This window comes from Vanessa cardui, chromosome 8 (assembly GCF_905220365.1).
Source record: "Vanessa cardui chromosome 8, ilVanCard2.1, whole genome shotgun sequence".
NCBI classification, from domain to species: domain Eukaryota; kingdom Metazoa; phylum Arthropoda; class Insecta; order Lepidoptera; family Nymphalidae; genus Vanessa; species Vanessa cardui.
The window spans coordinates 562,663-579,678 of record NC_061130.1 but is presented as its reverse complement, the minus strand read 5'-3'; the positions used below and the strand labels follow the sequence as shown (position 1 = coordinate 579,678).

At 32.7% G+C, this 17,016-nt stretch overlaps 1 protein-coding gene across 1 annotated transcript in view; it reads right to left on the bottom strand.

Annotated features, from left to right (window-relative positions):
* Window positions 1-17,016, bottom strand: part of LOC124531981 (kinesin-like protein CG14535) — a 415,871-nt gene that overhangs the window by 338,025 nt on the left and 60,830 nt on the right. The gene's annotated exons all lie outside the window — the stretch shown is intronic.

Genomic DNA, 17,016 nt, shown 5'->3' with positions numbered 1-17,016 from the left:
TTTTTTGTTACAGTGTGGTCACCATACCTAAGCACAGGATTGTTCGCTGTGCCGAAAGTATCGGTGTCACGACGTGAGCCGTTGGTCGCTTAGACACGATTCTCACGTCACTTGGCTCATGTACACTTGCGGAGAAAAGTGGTTTTACTTGTGAGTATTTTGATAATGCCACTTTATTATAACATTAGCTGCCAGTAGTCACTTTGGTCGTGTACACTTGTGAAGATAAGTGAATTTACTTGGAAAATTTAATTGATGTGGTTAATTTGTATTCAAATGGAAGTTTCGTTGATAATAGACATCTTATGTCATGAAGTATGTTATACAGTCTATGTTATATTAAATAAATAATATATATATTTGAACTAGTTGTAGCCCGCGTCTTTGCTCGCGTTTTAGGGGTTGGTTATATGTTAGGCAAAAAAGTCTATATCGTTTCTTGGAGTTTAAGTTTGCTTCACACAAAATTTCATCAAATTTTATTCATTGGTTTGGTCGTGAAATAGCGACAGACAGACAGACAGACAGACACAGTTACTTTCATATTTATAATATTAGTATATAGATTAACGAAGTTTTGTTCTAGAAAATTCCATTTCATTGTTTCACAGAGAGCTGAGATGACCCAGTGGTTAGAACGCGTGCATCTTAACCGACGATTGCGGGTTCAAACCCAGGCAAGCACCACTATATATATATATATATGCTTAATTTGTGTTTATAATTCATCTCGTGCTCGGCGGTGAAGAAAAACATCGTGAGGAAACCTGCGTGTGTCTAATTTCACCGAAATTCTGCCACATATGCATTCCACCAACCCCCAAAATATGTTGCAAACCCTCTCCTTAATGGAAGAAGAGGCCTTATCTCAGCAGTGAGAAATGTGCAGGCTGTTACTTTTTACTTCTTTTTTACATTTAAGAAATTTTGAATACAACACCATAAAATCATCAAATTTATTAACATCAGAGAAAGGTTAAACTCGTGTTATTAGGGTCACTTAAAATTATTCTCGTTAGGAAAATATAGAATTACGATAGTTACACTAAATTGCTTTGCATAATTTCATTATTGGATCGTTGCGTTGTAAACATACGCCCCGCTCGTTATATTGATTCTCTCTACGTTAAACTTTCATTTATAGTAAATTATACATCATTTTCTTATTAAGTTATACATTGTATATGATATGTGGACTGGTAACTGCCTTATTAGTGGTTAGATAATGCAGCTACAAATCTAGCAGGTTTAGTAGCTAGTTCAAAGGGTCGCAGCACTTGTGACCATTAATATAGTTGTGGTTGTAATTTTTTTTTATGGTATAGGTTGGCGGACGAGCATATGGGCCACCTGACGGTAAGTGGTCACCATCACCCATAGACAATGACGCTGTAAGAAATATTAACTATTCCTTACATCGTCAATGTGCCACTAACCTTGGGAACTAAGATGCTATGTCCCTTGTGCCTGTGGATGATGGAAGGATGAGTGAGCCAATGTAACTTACATTGGCTCACTCATCCTTCAAACCGGAACACAACAATACTGAGTACTGTTATTTGGCGATAGAATATCTGGCGAGTGGGTGGTACCCAGAGGGGCTTGCACAAAGCCCTACCACCAAGAATTTAGAAGGATTTGAAAAATAAAGTAATTTTTTCAACTAGCAAGACCTGTACTTTAATAACAATAATTCCAACAGAAAACAGACAAACATAATTAGGACATCAAAATTTGAGAAATTACTAAATCATTTAATTTCAGGGCTGTCAATTTATGATCACTACGTAGTATAAAACAAAGTCGCTTTCTCTATCCCGATATCCCTATGTATGCTTAAATCTTTAAAACTAAGCAAGGGATTTTGATGCGTTTTTTTAATAGATACAATGATTCGAGAAGCGGGTTTTTCTATTTATAATACATGGACAATTTAGTAAAGAAACACTGATAATTTTAGAAGTTTCTACTGTGTTGTCATATCATTGCACCCGTGGGAAGCCGGGCAGGGTCGCTAGTTTTGAAATATAATATATTTTATAGTAAACAAGTGCTATTAAAAAAAACTTAAATAACCTAAACGATTACGACAATAACAAGGTAACGTACTAAAATACCTTATTTGTTATATTAACTTGTAGGTTCGTTAAGGGAAGGGAAATGTAAACGAATGAAGTATAATTATTACAAAATCAACAAAAATATTGGATTACCAACCCTAGTTTAAAACCTACTCCATCACTCCGAATAACTATTTCACTGGCGAAATGTTTTTACACTAATTGATACTTCAAAGACGTCTGCTGAAAGGGATCTTATATTTACACCCTCCCCGATAAAAATAACTTACAGAACATCTGTCACAATATTATACTAAACGCTGGTATCTGTTTGTCCTTTTGTGGGAAGATCGGGTACCATGATCTGGAATTTATTTTGACACAAATTTGTCAAAAATGATATCTTTGAAAAGCAAATTTTAAACTTTCCTCCTAATAAGAAAGGTACAGGGCGTCATATATCCCGTGCAAAATTGGATTAACACAATTATAGGTAAAAAAATTGTAACAGTGGAACCGTGGTTAATTTCTTGCAGAAAGTTTTGGAACAAAATAACATATAGAAATAATAGAGCAGCAAAATTAACAGTTATGGAAAATTTTATATCAAAGAATTTCAACCAGTTTAAATCCAGGATTATTAGATATGAAGCCTCAATAAATAAAAAATTTAACAAAAAGAAAAACCGACTTCAAAGAAAACACTATTTTAAAACAAATAAATATGCACTAAAAAGTAATAAAAATAATTGCGTATTAAACATATTTTTTAGAGTCTTCCTGAGTAAAATGAAATGAAAAATGTGAGACTACTTAAAAGTCTATTTACAATTATATAACGTAGTTATAGTTATTGTTGTATTTGGAGCCGGTGTCAGCCAAAGCCAGGTGATTTAAGACTTACACCGTTTTCATATGGATACCATCATCAGAACTGGACTAAATTAAAATGGATGGAGTTAGGGACCACACGGGAAGCACTACCTTTCAAACAAAACTGTCAAAATCGGTCCAACCAGTAAAAGTTATAAAGTAACAAACATTAAAAAAAAGTACAGACGAATTGTTAACGTCCTTTTTGAAGTCGGTTGAAAACCAAACACTAGTAACGAAAGAGGAAGGCAATTTATATTTAACCCTTGTTTAGAAATTTTGGAAGGATTTGATCAATTAGGAGACGTTACTCTGTCCCGTCATAAGCCACCTGGCTTTAGATGGCTAAATGTTTCATCGTCTGCATTCTCGTAAGACGAATACAATTATCATTGCTAAAAAGCTTGTAATTTATTATTAGCAAGCAGCAATATCAATTTGTCAATTTGTCAAAAACATCTTCATTTACAAAAAAGTGTGTTCTTGAATCTTTATTATATTCAGATCTAGCCTAAATTGTATTAGGCCAGTTTGTCCATAAGTTTATTCTTTACACATAGCGTCTTTTTTTATTTGATTTATTTTTAGGTAGTTTTCCAATAAACAATACAAATGTTTCAATTATAGGATCATATTTGTAAGTAAATAAATTAAAGTACCAGGATTCTATGAACGCGAGTAGTTTCGGTGACCTTGTTCGACCTCATATATTTTTATTTCGAAACGCGCGATATAAGATAGCTAACATCGCCTATTGGGAATTGAGTATTGGTAAGCTATCACACTGGAAATTTGCTTCAGATTGATATGGTTCGATGTGATTTCTATATTGAATAAAGTATTGGAAAAATATGTGATATTCAGTGTGAATATTTCTAAAATAACATTCGGAATATACATCGTTATGATAGAAATATCATTTGACATTTGTTTTAAGAATAAAAATTAACATATGGTTTTTTTGACGTTACTTATTTTGATTACATTTTGTTGTACTTTTTCTTCGCCAGCAGGGGGATTGTATTTTGTACTTTGACTCATTTTGTATTTCACTCGTTAACATACTACGTAGAGGGATAAGCAATTTGTACTAGTATACTACAATATAATATAATAGCCATGCTAGGATTAAAAACAGTGTATGCTAAGGGTTCTACATCAACAGCCTCTAAGTAGAATAAAAGTTTGTAAAAATCGTTTGAAGGAATTTCTATATTTAAATATCGTGTTGGCATACCTTCGTAATATGGGCTAAATCGTCATTAAATTATATTGTGGAAAGAAAAATATATTTAAATGAATAAGTGAAAATGTAGAGACACTGAGATTGTATTTTTCTTTTAAGAAAGAAAAAACTGTTTTTTCGGACACGAGACAGTTATAAAAAGAATGAAAAGTATAAAAAAGAACAACAAAAATAGAAAACATATTAACTAATTGTAACTACTGACCAACTTAATAAATAAAACAGAACAATGAAAGGTGTACCACTCAGCTTCCAAGTTGGGTTCCATGAACCAAACTTGAGTATATTAAGTAAATAAATCCAAACATACCTTGAAGTAATAAACTTAGTGACTACAAATATGTTTAAATGTTATAAAAAATAAAAACTTTATTTGTCATAGGATACATTCTTTCATTCAGTGTAGTTTTTACCGGTCACTGATACTCAGTATTAGATGAACACGGTTCGATCAAATCAAATACATTTTATTTAAGTAAACTTCATAATGAAACATTTTGGAATCATCAATATTTAAACACTACCGAAATTATGACGAAACCTTATCTATTAACTAAGCTTCAAGATTTTACAATAAGCTCAACAAAAGCTCAAGAATTCAGGATTGAAACCCGGACATTAAAATTGCTAGACAACTCTTATACCGCTGAGTTATTAAGGCTCTGTTCTAAGGCTTTTACTACAGTACCAAGATATTGTTGAAATGATACCACAGCATCTGATAGAGAATGCCTTCGTCAGCACATAAAAATGAATTGATTTGGAAATATCATATTATCGACTTATACTTCTGGTCTTACATAACTCGGTTATTTATTTTTACGAGAACCAATGTAATATCTGACCTCTCGAAGATTTGGTAGCTGTTGGCTGTTCATATCTCTGCTAATAGCACAAGTAACGCACTCCGTAGAGTAATTGCGTTTTTATAGTTCTTTTTTATGTTTAATAAAATATTATGTCATAACTTAATAAGTAATTGAATTATATTATGCGAATATTCTCAAGAAGCTTATGAGAAAATTGTATATTATATATTTACGAATGCGAAAAGCGATGAAGAAATAAAAATGAATAGCACCAGATATCAACTTTATATGACGTCATTAAATAAGGATTTAAGATATTTTTCATAAGAGCCAATTATTGTCCCACCTCTTCTCGTCAAAAGGTCCCGGATTCGATTCCCGGCCGAGTCGATGCAGAAAAAGATCATTAGTTTTCTATTTATATATATTGTCTTGTGAGTGGGTGTTTGTGGTTTCGTCGCTTCTGATTTTTTATAACACAAGTGCTTTAGCTGCTTTTGGATCAGATTATTGTATTTGATTTACCACTTTGAAGGATCGATTAGCCAGTGTAAGCAAAGAAACAAAAATAGTGGTTGGTGGCGCATTTCTGTTTTTAGGAATGCTTTATATTTATTTCAACGTCATTATTTAGGGGTGATAGTGACCACCGTCAGATGGGCCGTTACGTACACCATAAAAATAGTCGGGCTTGCCGTCACCATAAAATATTATTCATTACTTACTTCGGCAATACACTACTACACTTGCGCACAAAAAGTAAAACTCAGGCTGTAACTTGGGCCTGTAGACTGGCTCAGTTATAAAATAGCTATATATAGTTACAGTTAGTATAAATATCCTAGGTATTTTATTAACAAAGTCTTATTTTGAGCTGGAATACTTGCAGTGTATGGGTAGGTATTTATGATCTTAATGTGCTCCGTACGATCTTATGATCTTGATGCAATGCAATACAATAGAGTCGACTGATTTATTATCCCCGAGACCGCATAACGGCTCCCAGTAATAGATGAATCTTTGACACAGAACAGAATATATAAGTGAAGCAAATCATTACGAAAAATATTCCTAACGTAGCGAAATTAGTAAGTACCTAGATAAAATAAAAATGAACTATAAGAAATTTGGCGTTTAATATGAACTTAAGGATTTCGTAATTACATATCTTACTGAATGTGTCTAATTTCATAAATATTGGGCCACATGTGTATTTCATCAACCCGCATTGGAGCATCGTGGTGAAATATGCTTCAATCCTTCTCCTCAAAGGGAGAGAAGGCTTTAGAGCAGCTGTGGGATATTTAGAGTTGTTAATATTTTATTGTATTTATTAAATAAAAAAGGATATATCAGCCAGTTTTTGGAGGCACAAGGTAGAGCGTTCTTAGATGTGCGACAAACAGCTACATATTTCTAGTATAATAACTGTTTGCGTAATTATGCCAACCCGAAAACGTAAAATAAGTTATATTTATAAAGATTTTGTATTATTGGAATCCTTGAGAGGACTAAAATATTGTTTTTTTTTTTTTTGTCAACCTACTATATCACTGTCAAAAATGGGTATTTTAAATGACAGTGTACATTTTTGTATTAACCTGTTTATTTTACTTCATGCAATTTCTAACGAAGTCTTTGTTCTGGGTGGTTGGTAATAATCTTAGTTATCCGTCGGGTATCAGGACTCACTTTAGAACCTAAGTGCGTACCGTACGTGGGTAAATGATACATGAGTCTTTGAGATAATATCTTAGTTTTATTTAAATACTTTTTGAATATATTACTAACAAAAATCCAAATTCATTTTCTAAACTTACTATCATTACAAATTAATAATAATATTAGTAATATTAATTTTAAACAAGATATATTTTATTATAGCGCCATCTAGTAGCTAGTACTGTAACTATTTCAGCTACGTAGCGCCATCTGTCAGAGTATACTGGTATGAGTTCGTTGAAAACATTTCTAGTTTTAAATAAACCCCAAGAGATGGCGTTACTGTGTTTTATTTTATTTTAGATTTAGTTTAATAATATTTTGACGGCAGTTTTGAGAGCTGCGACTGTCGTGGTCACAACTTGACAGTAAGATAGTAATGCATTCAGCCACTTGCCCATTTATTTATTTGGGATACTCACTTTATGTTTAGCCCTTCTGTTCATCATAGAGCTTCTAAATTTCTCAAAGGCACTTTCGTTGAAACCACATTCCGAAGCCATGGTAGCTCTAATTATTAAATGTTGCAAATCTTTAAAGAAAACAAAAAAAGGTCTTCTATTTTATACAGAAAATAATGAATCTTTCTATGAAATGGACGATATTTTCACCACAATTGTGCATTATTCAAGTGACAGTCTCTTTAGAACTAGCTTTGGGACATTATTATCAATGCAACCCTAACCGCGATCAAATGGTTCGGCTCACCCCCATCCATCCACTAAGTTAAGTCGATTGTCCACTAAATTCATATTACTACAAATTTTTGAGGCCACTGAATATATTCGCTATTTTATAATCAAGTTTATTTGAGGTATTAGAAATTAAAGGTCGATTTTAAATGTAACGTTGAAAGTTTTCCTACTATCTGTTGGACTATGTACACATACTGAAGTTTTCTTTGGAGATATATTAGGTGAGTTTTAAAATGTATTATAGCTAGCCGCCTGTCCAGATTTCCTCCGGGTGTAATAAGAATTTGCTTTCCTATTTCTGCGCCACATACCGGGTCAAAAAAATCGTCCATGGATTCATCAGTCCAACTGGATAAATTGTTAGTCAGATTCAGTGTTCTAAACACATACAGAAGAAAAGTCACCACAGACAGATAAAAAAAAGTAACAGCCTATAAATTTCCTACTGCTGGGATAATGGCCTCCTCTCTCATTAAGGAGAGGTCTTGGAACATATAGCATCACGCTGTTCCGGCTTGGTGGAATGCAGATGTGGCAGAATTTCGATGAAATTAGACACATGTAGGTTTTCTCACGAGATTTTCCTTCGCCGCCGAGCACGAGATGAATTATAAACACAAATTAAGCACATATATATAGTGGTGCTTGCCTGGGTTTGAACCCGAAATCTTCGGTTAAGATGCACGCGTTCTAACCACAAAAACAATGACCAGAGAGCACAAAATAAATGGTTATTTAAAACGGAATATTTACCATATTATTTATTTTTATTCGATACTTCGACATTATCTACGAATATCTCGTGAACAAGACAGAAAATTTTATAGAAATAACCATGTTAATTTAAAATCTAACACAAAATAAATCTATCTATCTCAAACTATTTACTCGAAACGTACGTTTAACGTGCAGTTTTTATCAGCACATCGTGACTTGCATTGTGTTCCGTATAACTTTTAATTAAACCGCAGAAACGAAAGATAATCGAATAAACGCAGAATAGTATCGATTAAAATACTTTAATATCTATTTTAACAAGCGATTCTAAAAACCTCCAGGTTTTCAATTCGTCTGTATTTCTTATGTTTGTTACCTGATAACTTTTGAATGTGTGAACTGATTTTGATATTTTTTATTTGAAAATCAAAAAATCAAAATCAAAATACACATATGAATATTTATAAAAATACACTTTTGAATCGTCATTTTACAATTAAGTGAAGCTACCACCGGTTCGGAAAGTAGATTCTACCGAGAAGAACCGACAAGAAACTCAGTAGTTACTCTTTTTTAACATTAAAAAAAAAAGAAAGCTAGTGCTTCCTGTGTTGTCCCATTTAAATTTGGTCCAGTTCTGATAATTATATCCATACGAAAACCATATCCTTAAATTTGCATTAAGTAAACTAAAAATCACGCCAAACAATTTTAATGATTCCTTTTTTATTAGAAAGGATATATTTCAAGGAATGAAAAATATTTTGAGACACAATATTTTTTATTAGTTTGCATATTAATTTATTGAAATACTGTTTAGTTTGAAGTCAGTTTTTCCTTTTGTTAAAATATTTATTTTCACTTTCAATGGACGGCTGGCATAATAGTGCATTTCGATAGTAAAAGGCGATTAAATGCCCCTCGCCATAAGTTGGGGTTACCTCACATTAGCTGGCGTGCAGCAACTTGCAAGCCTCTATGAATAATGAGTGACACTTATATACATGAGTAAACAGAAACAAATAAAAACATCTTCACAAATACACTATTGAAATAGGCTATTTGACTGTTTTTAAAATCCATTTTATATTATTAAGTAGAAGTTAAGGAACTAGTAAAAGTTATGTTTTTTATTTCTAGTACATATTTGCCGGTAAACATCATATTAAAAATTCCATATTTAAATAGCGCGCAAAATCTTGGACAATATGGCGCTGCAATGGGGTCGGTGACGTCACTTTCCTGTATTTTTAATCTTTGGTACATATAGTAGAAAAGCAAAGTTTACAAGAAAGTGACTTCATCATAAGCCCGGCCAATCAGGAGCGTTTTGTGTCACGTGACAATCGTTTTAAAAAATGCATTTTTATTACTGGATTTTTGACTAAATTAAGTATTATTATCAACTTTCGTTAGTAAATAATCATTTTTAAACTCATAATATACACTGATTACAATAATTCACAATTTATTTTTCGCATTGTCAAATAGCCTATTATATCTATTTTGGTTGTAATGGGAATAATTACATAGTGCAAAACATAGTCGCTTTCTCTGTCCCTATTTCCCTATGTACGCTTAAATTTTTAGAATTACGCAACGAATTTTGATGCGGGTTTTTTTTAAAGATGATTTGAGAGCAGCATTTTTGTATATAATACATGAACAATATTATAAAGAGATACTGATAATATTAGAAGTTTCTAATGTGATGTCGTAAATAAACAAATTATGTAATATACTTAATATCAGTATTGTAGCATAGCATAGCGCTGCATACTTCTAACCTACAAAAACTTTTGCAAATGTTATTATTAATGTTAACAAAAAATACCAGTAACATTATAGTGCCCTAAATCCAACCTGTAAGCTAACAAATTAACCACCAAGGTAGTAAATACATTTAATATCGTTCACTAAAGTGTTCACTTAGCCAATCCTCATCATTATCATCACTATCACTACATAGTATAAAACAAAGTCGATTTCTCTGTCCATATGTCCATTTGTATGCTTAAATCTTTAAAACTACTGTTACGAGAGCAAACTTAGCCTTCAATACGGTGTTATGACATTTAATACTATATCATAATTTATATCTCATTATTATTGCATATTATTAATATAGCAGGGGCTATTGAATTTACTTTATTATATACAATTATTATTGTAATTAATTGATCAATAAATTGTTAAGCTGTAATTAATATTGTTTTATATGGCATAGCATTTAATACTGGCATGTAACACTATTTCTTATTTTAAAATATGATTGAACTGTCAATAGAAGACAATTGGACGATAGAGGGACAAACAGATAGAGAGATTGCAGTGTCATTGTAAAACGATAATATTATATTGGCCATCCCGAACTACTGAAAATACACTACGCAACGAATTTAGTGCGGTATTTTTTTCGTATATAATATATGGACAATATAGTAAAGAAACACTGATAATTTTATAAGTTTCTAATGTTATGTCGTAAATAAACAAATTCTGTAGTATATTTAGTATCAGAAGTGTACCCGTGCGAAGCTGTTGTGGGTCGCTAGTTCAAGGATAAAAAAAGTTATGGGAATTAAAATCTTATTTGTACAGCTATTAAGTATCTCAATACTTTTGTTTATTTATAAAACACCCTCAAAGGAACAGCGCTAATTATATCGATCTGAATTACCGGGAAACGATTATTGATTTTTGATTTCATGATCGGAAACACGTTTTGCGATTTGCAAATGTTTACAAATCGATTTAATATTCTGCATACGAAGTTTAAGTTGCATTCGTATTGTTATTTAAAAATAATTTGATATTATTCAATACTAAAATTATCATTAATTTATAATGTTTCTTAAAAGTGTATTTTTTTTAGTTTCCTTGAGCTGTCATTGTCATTAAAAAATGAAATTAGTAAAGCATAATTAGAATTTCGGATATGTATTATATATATATTGTATACATAATTACAGTCGAGGTAAGAAAAGGTTGGTCACCTTAAGATCTATTTGCTCAGTGCTCAGTATGGGCGATAATCTGCTTTACCGATCGAGAATGACATATTGATTCGCAATCATTTGATGTTTAGATTCAAAATGCACTAAGATATTAAGACTTGATAAAGTAATTTATTTGAAAACTGACAAATGTTTTCTTACTCTGACTGTACATGTTACAGTTTCTTACGGGTTAACTATACATATAATAAAATTGGAGTGTCCGTTTGTAATATTAAAATATCTCGTTTTTACTCAATGCGTATGCATATATACATATATACGGTACATGTACCAAATAACATTTATTACAATTTTTGTCTGTCTGTGTGTCTGTTTGTTCGGGCTAATCCCTGGAACGGCTGGACCGATTTTGACGGGACTTTCACTGGCAGATAACTAATATAATAAGGAGTAACTAAGACTACAATAATATTTCTTTTCTGTTAAATTCAAAGGCCTACAAGGTCGCAGGCACAGCTAGTTCTCAATAATCCAAATGACTGTCAATGAGAATGAAAATCGATTTGAGTGTTAGACAAACAGAGGAACAGTGTGATCGCAACGAACAATCTTTGGATCTTGCTCTTTTGTTTGATCGCAAACCCTTTTGATTGTTCACAACTGTTATTTTATCAATAAGCTTTGGAAATATGAAGCTATTTATTCCATGCCGTGTGATCATATTCACGTGGTCCAAAAGTTGGCAAAAGAAAAAACATAAATACGCCATCATATTGGTCTTGAATTTACATGACAGAGTTTAACAAGGGTTTGACGTTTGATAAATAAAATATCCGATATTATTAAATTTCATTCTTTCGTTTATCATTCATTAGATAATCAGAATTGATTCAACCACTAATATCATCAGAGCTTAAGCTATTTCCCTTGGTAATCTCTCTGACACTCAGTACTTTTTGAAATATTTTTTCAAGATATTTCCCAAACCAATATTAATATATTCTATTTTAAACAAATACCTGATCTGTATGTTCCTTAATACAAAGACATGTCTTGTCGAGGCATTCATAACCTACGACTCATTGATACTTTGAAAGCTCTAAATGGATGACAAATTCATTTCATAATTTCACACCAAAACAACACTGAAATCTTCACACTTTCAGCGTATTTTCCCTTGATCTGCACATTATTTAATGATATTTTATTCCTACGATTCTAAATCTTAAACCACTGTTTCAGAGCATATTTCTCCTTGCAACAATATAGCAAATCGAATCACCGTTTGCTGACGAAAATGCTAAATAGGTTTAAACGATTTTCATTCTTATGCAGATGTCGTAAGGTTTGTTTTGGTTTGTTTTTCTTCTCGTATTCTCTGCAAGAATATGACGTACTCAGAAAAGCAATAACTGACCATCTTAACGTTGGCACGTGCGTGCGCCGGAACCACATGGCGGATCAAAGGGAAACACCGGACGTCGAACCGTTGTATTGCGACAATAATTCGCTTGTTTAAGCAAAAAATACACCTTAGTTCATTTATGTATAGCACGACACAACTTAGATGCAGCATCGGCAATAAAACCGATCACTGCCGATTTATATAACCAATAGAAACCGCGCTATCGCGCCTTTTGACGCTATTCGTCGCTGTAGATTTCCGATTAAATAATTGTATTAACTAACATGACTGTACTTTTTTTTAAATGTTGAAAAAGAGTAACTACTGAGTTTCTTGCCGGTTCTTCTCGGTAGAATCTACTTTCCGAACCGGTGGTAGCTTCACTTAATTGTTATATAACGATTCAAAAGTACTTGAAAAAGCCCACTTGAATAAAGTATATTTTGATTTTGATTTTGCGCTCAACCCGAGAAAGCAAGTGCATATAAATCTAAAAATTGACGAATATATCAGGTGATATGGTATTACAACTTATTACGTTTGCGTAAAGATCATATTCACATCAGAAATAAATATTGATAATTTGGGATAGCGTCCTTAATTCGGATGTGATCGGTTTTACGAATATTGCCGATGCTACATCTAAGTTGTGTCATACTATACAAAACTTTATATTAAGAACTAACAGCCTGTACCGGCTTTGTACGGGTGGACATAAGTTTTCTTTTACATTTTTACCTTTTATTTATATATGTCTTGTTTCTTTTTCCGACATATTTAACAATTGTAGCCTTATTTCACCTTATTTACACAAAACCCTGAATAGTCCTCGTGAATACCTCTGTCTAATAGTGAAAAACCATGGAAATCCGTTCAGTAGTTATGCAGTTTATCGCAAACATACAGACAGACAGGCGCGGCTGGGTTACTTTCCCAAATCTATGATCAAAGTCAGATTAACTAATTTGATTAAATCTCACTTGTCATTGGTCAATTGCAGTTGATGACGTTAGCACTAACCAATGGGAACTAACTATTTTATCCTATTGGTATGACATTGGTCATAATTTCAAGAACAGGCAGTTAGACAATTAATTAAATAAGACGGTCTTCTCTAGATTAATTAAGATCAGATGTGTTTGAAAACCCCGAATAATTTAAGTTACAAGAATTCCCAAACGTCTATTGAACAAGGATAAATTCAGATGCTGAGAATATCTGAAATAGGTAAATTAGTAATAAACTTAATTAAATACCGCCAACCCGTTAAATTATATAACTATAGTCGGTTAGATCCTTGAAATCGTATTAATCATTCAATTAGAATACAATCTAAGCCTATCTATAAAATCAAGATACTTTTTCAGAGTCACGAGATAGCAAACTGCGAAGGGAAATTCTTTAAATATTCCGCTCGGAACATGCGTGAATAATAAAACTGTGATTCCAAACAGAATAGTTGGCTCTCGAGTCAGGATATTCAAAGCGATAGGTTGTACAATCGCTCTTGAGCATTTTAGATGTACTTTTGCATAATATAAATATGCAACAATACACAACATCAGCTTATAAATTTCCCACTATTGGGCTAAGGCCTTCTGTCAATTTGAGGAGAAGGTTAGGAACATATTCCACCACGCTGTTCCAATGTTGGTGGAATACACATGTGGCAGAATTTCTATGAAATTAGACATACAGGTTTCCTCACGGTATTTTCCTTCACCGCCGAGCACGAGATGAATTGCAAGCAAAAATTAACCATATGAATATTCAGTGGTGCCTGGGTTTGAACCCGCAATGTGTTTAAACACAGGGCCATCTCGGCAAGATTTTTTATTTTTATCATATTTTTGTGCGACTTGAAATTGCGACTTTAAATAGGTAAATAAATTATTCATTTCTAAATAGAAATGACGATCGCTTACAACATAATGCATAAGTTTAATTACCAATTGTCAGCAGTCCGACACAGAAGTAAAACAACGTCATTTTAAACCTCCATCATGATGTCAATCAGTAATTACTTTCTGTATGCAATTCAATATATTTCCCGAAGGAATTAAGGAATGCAAGGGGAAATTCCAACGTGGAATACACAAACAAGCAATAAAGATGGCAACGTGTATAGGAAACATTCACAACAAGCATTAGAAGTAGATTTTATGTTCCATACAATCTTTATCCCGTATGCGATCTTGTAACTGATTATACTTCGGTCATTCGGCCGTCGGTTATTTGGAAAGGGAATGGTGCAAGCGCTTACAAAATCATTCGCAAGCCATCTCTCACGTGCCCGGAATTAATAGAAAAATTAATTAGTCTACATCAGCTTCACTTAAAATAAAAAAAAAAATAAAATTTTAACAAAAAGAAAAACCGACTTCAAACAAAACACTATTTTAAAGCAAATGAATATGATTAGTTCGTAGTAACACAAAGTAGTAAAAATAATTGCGTATTCAACATATTTTTTAGAGTCCCTCTGAGTAAAATGAAATTTAAGATATTAAACTACTTAAAACTCGATTTACGATTATATAACGTATTTATAGTTATTGTTATATTTGTAGCCGGTGTCGGCCAAGAAAACTCTAAAAAAAATACAGAAGAATTGATAACCTCCTCCTTTTTGAAGTCGATTGGTAAATAGAATAACATAGAAGTCATTTCTTGTAAGCCAGCTGTGCCTGCGACTTCAAGTGCGTGCGAATTTAACACAAAACCATAGACCAGCAGTTTTTAGTATAAATTATAATTAATTCTGTATAAGGCAGTGTTTATGGAAGGCACCCGACGTGACGTGGAGTGGAAGCATGCTCGAGAGCTGCGCGTGATACTGGACATGATTTGGACCTTACAGCGTGATTTTACGTATAATTCTAAAATAAAAGTAGATACTTCTTATTACATTAGTTATCTACCAGTGAAAGTCCTGTCAAAATCAGTCCAGCCATTCAAGAAATTTACCGGAACAAAAAGTCAGACATAAATTGTAAAAAAACAATTTGGTATATGTACCGTGTATACCTACATACATATGCTTTTAATAAGAAGCAGTTATTTTAATATTACGAATAGACACTCAAATTTTATTATATGTTTGTATAGAAGATGCATTGGAGATGGTCCAGTAGTGCATTAATATCTTAAAGGACTTGTTTGAGGCTAAGCACCCACGATTATTACTTGTGCTTAATTTTTGTTTTATTATTTAGTTCGGTGGTTTGCATTTGCACAAGTTTGGCTCAGGTTATTATCACCCACTTTTCAATCATTATTACTATTTACTGGATTGTAGGTTAAGTAAGCAAATATTAGAATAAGGTGTACGACAAACCACCACAACAGGAACAGAACATACAAAGTAACAGTGACAATTTACTGTGTGTGTGTGTGACCAGTGAATGTTAATCACAACCAAGTGGGCACTTTATATAATACGAATTGTCGCCCGCAGCTTTGCTTGCGTTTTAGAGAATTGGTTGTCATGTGTTAGCATTTGTCCTTCCTTGAAGTTTAGGTTTCAAGCCAAATTTCATCAAATTAGGTTCATTGGTTTGATCGTGAAAGAACGACAGACAGACAGATTTTCTTTTACATTTATTTAATTAAATATAGATGCTTATTATGTACATTATAATAATAACACCAAGTAAAATTTTACTTAGTGGTAGGGCTTTGTGCAAGCCCGTCTGGGTAGGTACCACCCACTCATCAGTTATTCTACCGCCAAATAACAGTACTCAGTATTGTTGTGTTACGATTTTAAGTGAGTGAGTCAGTGTAACTACAGGCACAAGGGACATAGCATCGTAGTTCCCAAGCTTGGTGACGATGTAAGGAATAGTTAATATAAAAAAATATATATCACCGCTTACTGTCACCTTTATTTTGTAAAATATAAATCATTCATTCATTCGAAGTCATTCTGAACAGTTTTATTTGACGCTGTACACATATTGTTCAAATCTGTTCCAACGGTTCTCAAACTTAAATTTAATTACCACATAAAATATTATAAGAGTTTATCAAATATAGTAATAATAAGGTTATATTTAGATTATATATTAGATTATATATAATTTATGAACATACGATTGTATCTCTTAATCACGATAAACAAAGGTTGACTCATGACTTATCTGAAGGAACGCCGACAGTTGATCTCTGAACTCTTTTAATTGGTTATGAATTCTTGTAATTTTTTAGAACAATCATGAGTGTGGAGTGTGTGGAATCATTTTTTAATCATCGATTTTAAGCGCGTCAGCTGGTATTAGGTAGGCATAGCCGGATCCAAAAGAGGAGTCTATTGTCGTCACCAGTCGTTTTGGTTAAATAGTTGTCTCTAGTGTATTAGGTACTGGTTCACTGCTGTTTATAACTCCAGCCTGTAAATATCCCATACTTGAGGACCTCCTCTCCCTTGAAGGAGAAATTTTAAAATTGAAGTTTGGTGGATTCACGTGAGGAATAATTTTCTGAATTTTTGGAATTTTCTAACACTGTCGATCTTTGGACGAAGTGTA